Below are 8841 nucleotides of genomic sequence, written 5' to 3'. Positions count from 1 at the left end.
ACTAAATTAAAAATACTACATTGTAAAAAAAGAGATGAACCACTTCATATTCTGGTTCGTTTATCTGTTACAGTACATCACATGTTGTCATTACGGTTTAATTTAAAAGATCTTGACTTAGTGTTTTGAAGTGAAAAGAACAACGATGCGTTCTGAAATGTAGGGAAAAGGTAAAGTAGCATGAAGTACTTAAGTACATTTAAAGGTCTTTCAAAATGGTATAAAAGTACCACCACTGCTGTCATCAGTTGTAGAATAAGTACTCAAAGTACTGCATTCAAAATGTACTTAAAGGTGGGGTTGGTAATGTTGGAGAAACCAGCTCGAGTGCGCAAGAATTTGAAAGTACACATCCGGAAAAAATCTGTCCCTTCCTTCAGACTTCCTCACAGAGCCCCTCCCCCAACACACACGAACGCGCACATGACCAATGAGGGCACGAGATAAGTTTGTGCACAGATGGAAGGCTGACAGGCAGGTAGGCCATCCAGTTACTTTAGCCGGGCCGGCTCAGATGATTGGTCGTGCTTTTTACAGCGCCATGGCTTCCACAGATGATATTTATTTATGGATTTGTTGTCAAAGCACTTCAGATATTCATTGCTATCGGGATGTTAAGAGCATTCCATGGAATATAACAACAAGTGTATCTCGAGCCAGTTTCTCAAACTTACCTACCCCACCTTTAAAGAGGTGCTTTTGGGGGGTTTCCCTCTCCTGTAGCGAGTCATATCGTTGTCTGTGTAAATGTAAATGGTCTGCAAAGGGAGCATTCCAGCACATCAAACTTGAATATGAACCTGAAAATGAGCTTGTCCTCTTTGAATTGAAGTACAAACATTTCTGGCATAAAATAAACCGGAAGTTCCAAAAGTAGGATCAGCGGAGCATTTTCCTGTCAGCTCAGATTTGATTTCTGCTCTTTCAAACTGTAGTCTGTGCTCACGTGTTTCATTGAAGGCTACTGCCTGCATATGCTTATTGGAAGGCAGGTCTTCATATCAATACCATCTCAGATCAGGACACATTTCTGATCCTTTTTAACTTGTAATTGCAACTGATCACATTTCTAAAGCATCGCTGCGTTCACTCGCGTGCCTCCATGGGATGTGAGAGTGCTTCACGTCTGCCCCCGGGCGATGAGACCGAACAGAGGCTCTGACCTTCCTCATTCAGAGTCTCTCAGAGTCTCTCAGAGTCCTTCACGTCCCACAGAATGGTTGTCCTTCCTCAACCTTTCACAAAAAGCAGAGATCGCTGCGAGGCACGGAGAGACGGCGTTTTATTCAGATTCTTTCTCTAGTCGAGTAAACCTGCAGTCGGCTCAGAGAGGAGGAGAGCGTCTTGACGGAGAGCATGAGGACGTCTGAAAGCTGACGGGAAATGAAAGCTCTCTGGGCGGGAGCAGATTATGCACAAGTGATTAATAAGAGCAGTAATAAACAAAGGCCCAGGAGATGTTTGAGGTGCTTAATAATGCATTATGTTCATAAAAGAGCCGGGCCCTCTCCAACTGATCCCAGAGGAGCAGAGCCCCCAGGGAGGAGGGCAGAGTGCTCTTAAAACTGTGTGTGAGTGTGTGTGTGTGTGTGTGTGTGTGTGTGTGTGTGTGTGTGTGTGTGTGTGTGTGTGTGTGTGTGTGTGTGTGTGTATGTGTGTGTGTGTGTGTGTGTGTGCGTGTGTGTGTGTGAGCAGATAACTACGTGTGTGTTTGATGATGCTAATTCCTTGTGATTTGTCCTCCATGTCTCATAAATAAGTCATATACGAAACACAGGTGTCTTAATCCACAAAAATACATCATAATTTATATTTTGTATGATTAAAATTAACCTTAAAGTAACTAAAGCTGTTAAATATATGAAGAGAAGTCAAAAGTACAATAGTGGCTTCCAAATTGTAGTAGAAAGAAGTATAAAGTAAAATGAATAATAAGTAAAAGTACTTTAAAAGTGTATATAAGTATGGTAATTGAGTAAATGTAGCGTGTGTGTGTGTGTGTGTGTGTGTGTGTGTGTGTGTGTGTGTGTGTGTGTGTGTGTGTGTGTGTGTGTGTGTGTGTGTGTGTGTGTGTGTGTGTGTGTGTGCGAGCAGATAACTAGGTGTGTGTTTGATGATGCTAATTCCTTGTGATTTGTCCTCCATGTCTCATAAATAAGTCATAATACGAAACACAGGTGTCTTAATCCACAAAAATACATCATCATTTATTAGTTTATTTATATGTTGTGTTATTAAAAAGAACCTTAAAGTACCTAAAGCTGTCAAATAAATGTAGAAGAGTCAAAACATTTGTATTAACTTCCAAAATGTAGAAAGGTAGAGTTATTTAAAAGCACAAACTGACATTAACAGTGAAATACATGTACCTCAAAAGTGTACTATCTTGTATAGGAATGTGTGTGTGTGTGTGTGTGTGTGTGTGTGTGTGTGTGTGTGTGTGTGTGTGTGTGTGTGTGTGTGTGTGTGTGTGTGTGTGTGTGTGTGTGTGTGTGTGTGTATGTGTGTGTGTGTGTGTGTGTGTGTGTGTGTGTGTGTGTGTGTGTGTGCGTGATGATGTGTGATTTATCGAGATTTTTCCCTCCATGAAACCCAGGTATCTGGATCCATACAAATACATAATATTCTACTAGTTTATAATATGTTTTATTATTAAAATAAACTTTCTAAACGACTTTACGTACGTGTTTAAAATAAGTATTTCTATGTTTCTTTAAATACAATAGATCCTACCTCTCCTCCATCACTGCTAAATACATTAATAGCCTTTCTTTGGTCAAAGCACAAAAGCTACAATATTGGATTTCAAAATGTAGAAAATGAAAATAGTACCTCAGCAATAAGGAGAGTACTTGAGGAAAAAGGAAAAATACAGAAGTGTTACTTTAAGATCTGAGTACGTTACACAACACAACGACAGATTCAACATTTTAATCCAAAATACAAATAAACGTATAAATGATGATTCATCTCTAATAGATTAAGACACCTGAAAGTACATGACGTAAACTCCACCGTTAGCAGTTGCATATTCAATTTATGAACACATGAATGCATCAGTAATTATAATCCAGTTATATCTATTATTCTGACATAGCCATTTTCTTTTACAAGTACTTTTTTTGTACTTCAAATATAATATATAATACTTTTCCCTACATAAGAGTATTTCTACTTATACTTGAGGAATCTGAGTACTTCGTCTGTACAGTATACACAGTGCAGGGCTCACTGGCCTGCAGGGGGGGGTACACAGGTCCAGAGTGTGTGTGTGTGTGTGTGTGTGTGTGTGTGTGTGTGTGTGTGTGTGTGTGTGTGTGTGTGTGTGTGTGTGTGTGTGTGTGTGTGTGTGTGTGTGTGTGTGTGTGTGTGTGTGCGCCCACAGTAGCAGGTGTGTCGGGGCGGTCCGTCTTGCCGCTGTCAGCGATACGCCATCATTAGCTGTGAGAGCAGCAGGGTGCAGCGTTATGTCTCCCTGGGCTCTGTGTAATTACGCTCTGACATAATTAACCCAGCAAGCCCATTAGCCGAGCGTTGGCTGGCTGGAGAGAAAAAAACGCTATAATTATTTGTTGTGCGCATGTTAATGAGGCCAGCTGTGTTCCCATCATACAACACGAACAAATTAATTTACAAGGCTGTGCTCCAAGGTTTTCTCTGCTCATTCAAAACATTTTTTTTTCCCATTCTCGCTCTGAGTGGACTTCAAGGTCCATAAACACGCTGCTGCAACAAACAGTAACACTGCTGTAATATTGTTGTCAGGAAGCTAAAGTAGGCTGAGACAAAGCCTCTGCTTTCACCTTCAGACAATGTGAAGCCGCTTTCATTCCACACGTCAAGGATTTAGAAAACAAAATGCTCGCAGCAGTTTCACAAACTTAACCGGCATTTTATATTCAGGTAGTTTCACCTTCACTCAGGAGGAGGAGGAAGAGGAGGAGGAAGAGGAGGGAGAACATACTTAAGATAACATAAATGTAAAAAGTGATTGTGAGAAGCTTTTGTGTGTGAACAAAACAGAAAGCTGAAAGAGAAACTTCTCAACCCGTTCTCTTTTTATTTCTGCACGTCTTTGTCTGACGCACTGAAGGACGGAGCAGCAATGACATCAATAGCGAAGCTCAACAAAGAGCGAGGCGCCGAGCGAGGCGCCGTTTAAAATTAACACGAGCGGCAGCGGGGAGAAAAATACTACATGCTAACGCTCAGAAAGAAACACACACACTACACTCCTATTTATCAGACATGGACACACACACACACACACACACACACACACACACACACACACACACACACACACACACACACACACACACACACACACACACACACACACACACACACACCAACAGATATACTATGTACTTAACTTTAATGTTGCTGTATTTTACTCAAAGTATTTTCCTTTTTATGGTACTTTATACCTCGTCTTTACTACATTTTGGAATTAAATATTGCACTTTTGACTCCTTTGCATTTAATATAGAAAAATACTATATGTGTTTTTAACAATTAAGATACCTAGAAGTAAACAAAGTCAATTAAATTGAGTTTGAAGAAGTAAAAACACACACACAGTACATTCACTCAGATAGAGGTACACAAATACAATTAGAAAGTATTTGTCTTTCGTTTTATGCTACTTTTAAAATATGATGGTTATCTGCTCACACACACACACACACACACACACACACACACACACACACACACACACACACACACACACACACACACACACACACACACACACACACACACACACACACACACACACACACACACACACACACACACACACACCCTCTGACATGTGCAATAGTGCAGCAACACAGTGACCACAGGAGGATCTGAGGGTGGCCTCATTACTGCTCAGACAAAGTGATGAAACTCAATATCAATGCAGCGAGAATCTGCAAAAACAATTAAAAAGAAAGGCTAAAATATTGCGTCTGTTATTAAGTCAGGGTTTAACATCACTTCGTATGTTTTCGTTTCCCCATCTCATCTCTTGCTACGAATGATTTCATTTCTAACTTTGAGGATTTGTTACTTTCTTACTTTGGTTGCTGAGCTCTTGATGAACTTTCCTTATGTTTACTATGAGAGAAGATAAGGGGAAAACCTTAAATACTTAACTTAACATGTTAAGGAAATCTTAACAGCTGACTCTTTGTTTAAATTGTTCTAATTAAGAAGCATATCTACAGCAGTTATACACATTTCTGTGGGCTGGATATCATGCTTTAATCAGATGTCTAACCATATGGCAAAACAGGAAAGAAACACCAACATGTACAAATAAATAAAAATAAAAATATATTAAAAAAACGTTTTAATATATAATAAGATAATACATATAATAGTGATAAAAATGAAAAATACAGATAATAAAAAAAAAGATTTAAAAATAAGATAAATAAATAGTGTTTACGTGACTCCGTAAAAATCTATAAAAGTCTTACATTTAATTTTTAAAATCACTTACAAAATAGAAATAAAGAAATAAAGCGTTTGCACTTTTAATCCAACCCTTAGATATTTGTATTGCTGTAAAATATTATTTTTGTTTTGTTTAAAAATGTCACTAAATGTACGTAAACCAACATACAGTATACAAGTAAACTGAAAAATGTATTAAAATAAACATTTAAATACAAAATAAATACATAAATTGGGTTTCTGTGATTTCATAAAAGTCTTTAATTCAAATGTCGGAAATTAATGCTAAAAATGTGAAATGTAAGGAAATATGCTCAGGACAGGATTTTGGTAGATTTGCTCAACAATAAGATTATTTTTAAGGTAAATCTTAAACTCAGATGCTTGAGGTAACTTCCTGTTTCCTCTGTGACGTTCCTGCATGTATTTCTGCTCTCCTCGGGGCTGTAAACCCTGCAGAATGATTTATGAGCTTCAACGAGCTGCTGTTGCCGATCAGTTATCACGACCTCAGAGCAGACATCCATTCATCTGTAATTAAGATAAGAGATGAATTAAAAATTGATCTGTCTGACTCACCTGATGCACGCCTCGTCAGCGGACAGATATTTCAGACTAACAGGAAGTTGAGTTCCTCTTCCAGGTTTATCCACTTGATTCAGAGCTGCTCTTAGAGAAGTTTCAGTGTTAGCTATACAACAATTAGCTTTAGCGTTTAAACAGTCTTTAAACACTTCCTGTCTGTCTTATTCTGCTATTCCCTTTAGTGTTTACTTCCTGACTGTCTTCTTCTCCTGTTCCCTTTAGTGTTTACTTCCTGTCTGTCTTCTTCTGCTGTTCCCTTTAGTTTTTACGTCCTGTCTGTCTTCTTCTGTGTCCATTACTTGTCTGTCTTCTTCTTCTGTTTCCATTACTTCCTGTCATCATCTGCTGTTCCCTTTAGTGTTTACTTCCTGTCTGTCTTCTTCTGCCGTTCCTGTTAGTGTTTACTTCCTGTCTGTTTTCTTTTGCTGTCCCCTTTAGTGTTTACTTCCTGTCTGTCTTCTTCTTATGTTTCCATTACTTCCTGTCTGTTTTATTCTGCTGTTCCCTTTAGTGTTTACTTCCTGTCTGTCTTCCTCTGCTGTTCCCTTTAGTGTTTACTTCCTGTCTGTCTTCTTCTGCTGTTCCCTTTAGTGTTTACTTCCTGTCTTTTTTCTTCTGCTGTTCCCTTTAGTCTTTACTTCCTGCCTGTCTTCTTCTGCTGTTCCCTTTAGTGTTTACTTCCTGTCTGTCTTCTTCTGCTGTTCTTGTTAGTGTTTACTTTCTGCCTCTCTTCTTCTGCTGTTCCCTTTAGTGTTGATTTCCTGTATGTCTTCTTCTGCTGTTCCCTTTAGTGTTGACTTCCTGCCTCTCTTCTTCTGCTGTTCCCTTTAGTGTTTACTTCCTGCCTCTCTTCTTCTGCTGTTCCCTTTAGTGTTGACTTCCTGTATGTCTTCTTATGGTTGTTATCCTTAGTGTTTACTTTATTAGATTGTTAGTAATGTTGCATCAAGTTGCATTTGACAGATTTGAGGAGTTTCTTTCTTAAGTCTTTATTCATATATTGGATGATTTCATCTTTGTGTGACTAAAAATGTTAGATTTATGCATAAATATGAAGGAAAATACAGTATTCCCCTCTAAAAAGCAGTATATTAGAAGTATAGAGTAGCATTAAATGGAAATACGCGGTGTTATTTCCAGATTAACAGCAGGTTAATGTCTCCTCTCTGGCAGGGTGTATTTGCTGGGTTTACCTTCAGAGCTGCTCTTAAAGAAGCTCCAGTATTAGCTAGATCAATTAGCTTTAGTTTTCCAAAGTTATCCGCAGTCTTTCCTGCAGTAACAGTAGATCCTCGGCCCGCTGAGAGTTCCCCCGCTGCTCCACTTTGACGGGGGTTAATTTTGTATACAGTCTTAAGTTATATCCCCTCACTTTAAATTTGACTTTCCTTTACTCCCCTGCCACTGATTGATAATCCGGGCTTGTCCGTGTGTGAGAGATCCCTTACTATAATCTCTGTCCTTTGATCATTAAGAGTTGAAAGGATATTTGGGAAAGCGGCTGATAAAGTGATTTCTGTGACAGTGGGTCGATGCAGGAGCGCCGCTTTAAGTCATATTGTTTGTCTTAGAACGATGTCCCTCGTGACTGATGCAATATCTCCACAGCTGCTGTAACAATGAGCGCACACTGTAAACGTTCCTGGGGAAAAAAAATCAATTAAACGGCCCCTCAAAATGTTTGTGTGATGAAAATGCAGATGTGTGGCGCTGCAACGCTCGGCCAGGATTTCAACAAATTGCAGACGTTTTTTCGCCCCGTCTGACGGTTTGTATTTTGGAGTTTGCTTTCTCTCTGTGGCAAAGTTTAAACGTCTGTGGCTCCAACTTCTTATGAAAAGTCACTTCAGTCGGTGCCCGTAGTGAGGAGAGGGGATCCAATTGGGTTTCCACACAGAAGTCTTAAGATGAGTGGATGAAAGCTGTGGGAGAAAAAGTTTGTGCAGCAAAGCACCGAGTTTTGAAGGGCTGTGCGAGTGTGTGTGTGTGTGTGTGTGTGTGTGTGTGTGTGTGTGTGTGTGTGTGTGTGTGTGTGTGTGTGTGTGTGTGTGTGTGTGTGTGTGTGTGTGTGTGTGTGTGTGTGTGTGTGTGTGTGTGTGTGTGTGTGTGTGTGTGTGTGTGTGCGTGCCTCCCCCCTCGTCAAGCAGCTCCCCTGAGCTTCCCTCTCTGTGCTTTGGCACTAGAAGTCACCTCCTTTGGTGTTCGGCAGGCAGGTACACAACAGGAGCAGCTCTCTCTCTCTGAGCTGTTGAACTTTTGGGGAGGGGAAGAAAGGGAAGGGGAAGATTAAAAACAGCTCTGTGATGTGGAGTGCCGAGCTGCCTCCTGAGAATTCCTGGCATAATAATTTAAATGATCAAATGATACAGAGGAGACTTGTTAGCTGAGAAACAGCCTCCTAGTTGGCCCCATGGGCCCGGTGCTGCCGCGCACGCATTGCAAAACAGCTCCTCTGTTGTGCTAAAGAATCTTTTCCCTTCCTTTTCAGGAGCACACTTTCTCTGCACTTTGCCAAGGTGCATACTTGGGATTTAAGACAGCGACACATATTTATGGCACTCTTTTTGTCCTCTTTTGCCATTCATCGGCACGTGAGCAGACTCATTAGAGGTGATTCTGAACATGTGAAGGCTCGTGTCATTAGGTCCAGCCTGTGAACATTTCAAAGGGGTGAAGAAAGTCAGAAGCGGTGCCTCGGAGGAATAGAGTGTCTCGGCAGGAAGCGCTTTTACACACAGTAAAAACAGCCATTTTGCTTCTCTCTTTTGTTGAAAGTAGCATGTGGTTGTTAGGAGTTGTTTTACTAAG

The 8841-nt window shown here is 40.2% G+C and overlaps 1 protein-coding gene across 2 annotated transcripts in view; it reads left to right on the top strand.

The window, feature by feature from the left end:
* The window catches only part of cux2b (cut-like homeobox 2b), an 86617-nt gene that overhangs the window by 36576 nt on the left and 41200 nt on the right, over positions 1–8841 (top strand). The window lies entirely within an intron of this gene.

This window comes from Notothenia rossii, assembly GCF_949606895.1.
Source record: "Notothenia rossii genome assembly, chromosome: 6".
Taxonomy (NCBI): Eukaryota; Metazoa; Chordata; class Actinopteri; order Perciformes; family Nototheniidae; genus Notothenia; species Notothenia rossii.
Note: the sequence above shows the minus strand (reverse complement) of the source record. Positions and strands in the feature narration are given on the sequence as shown.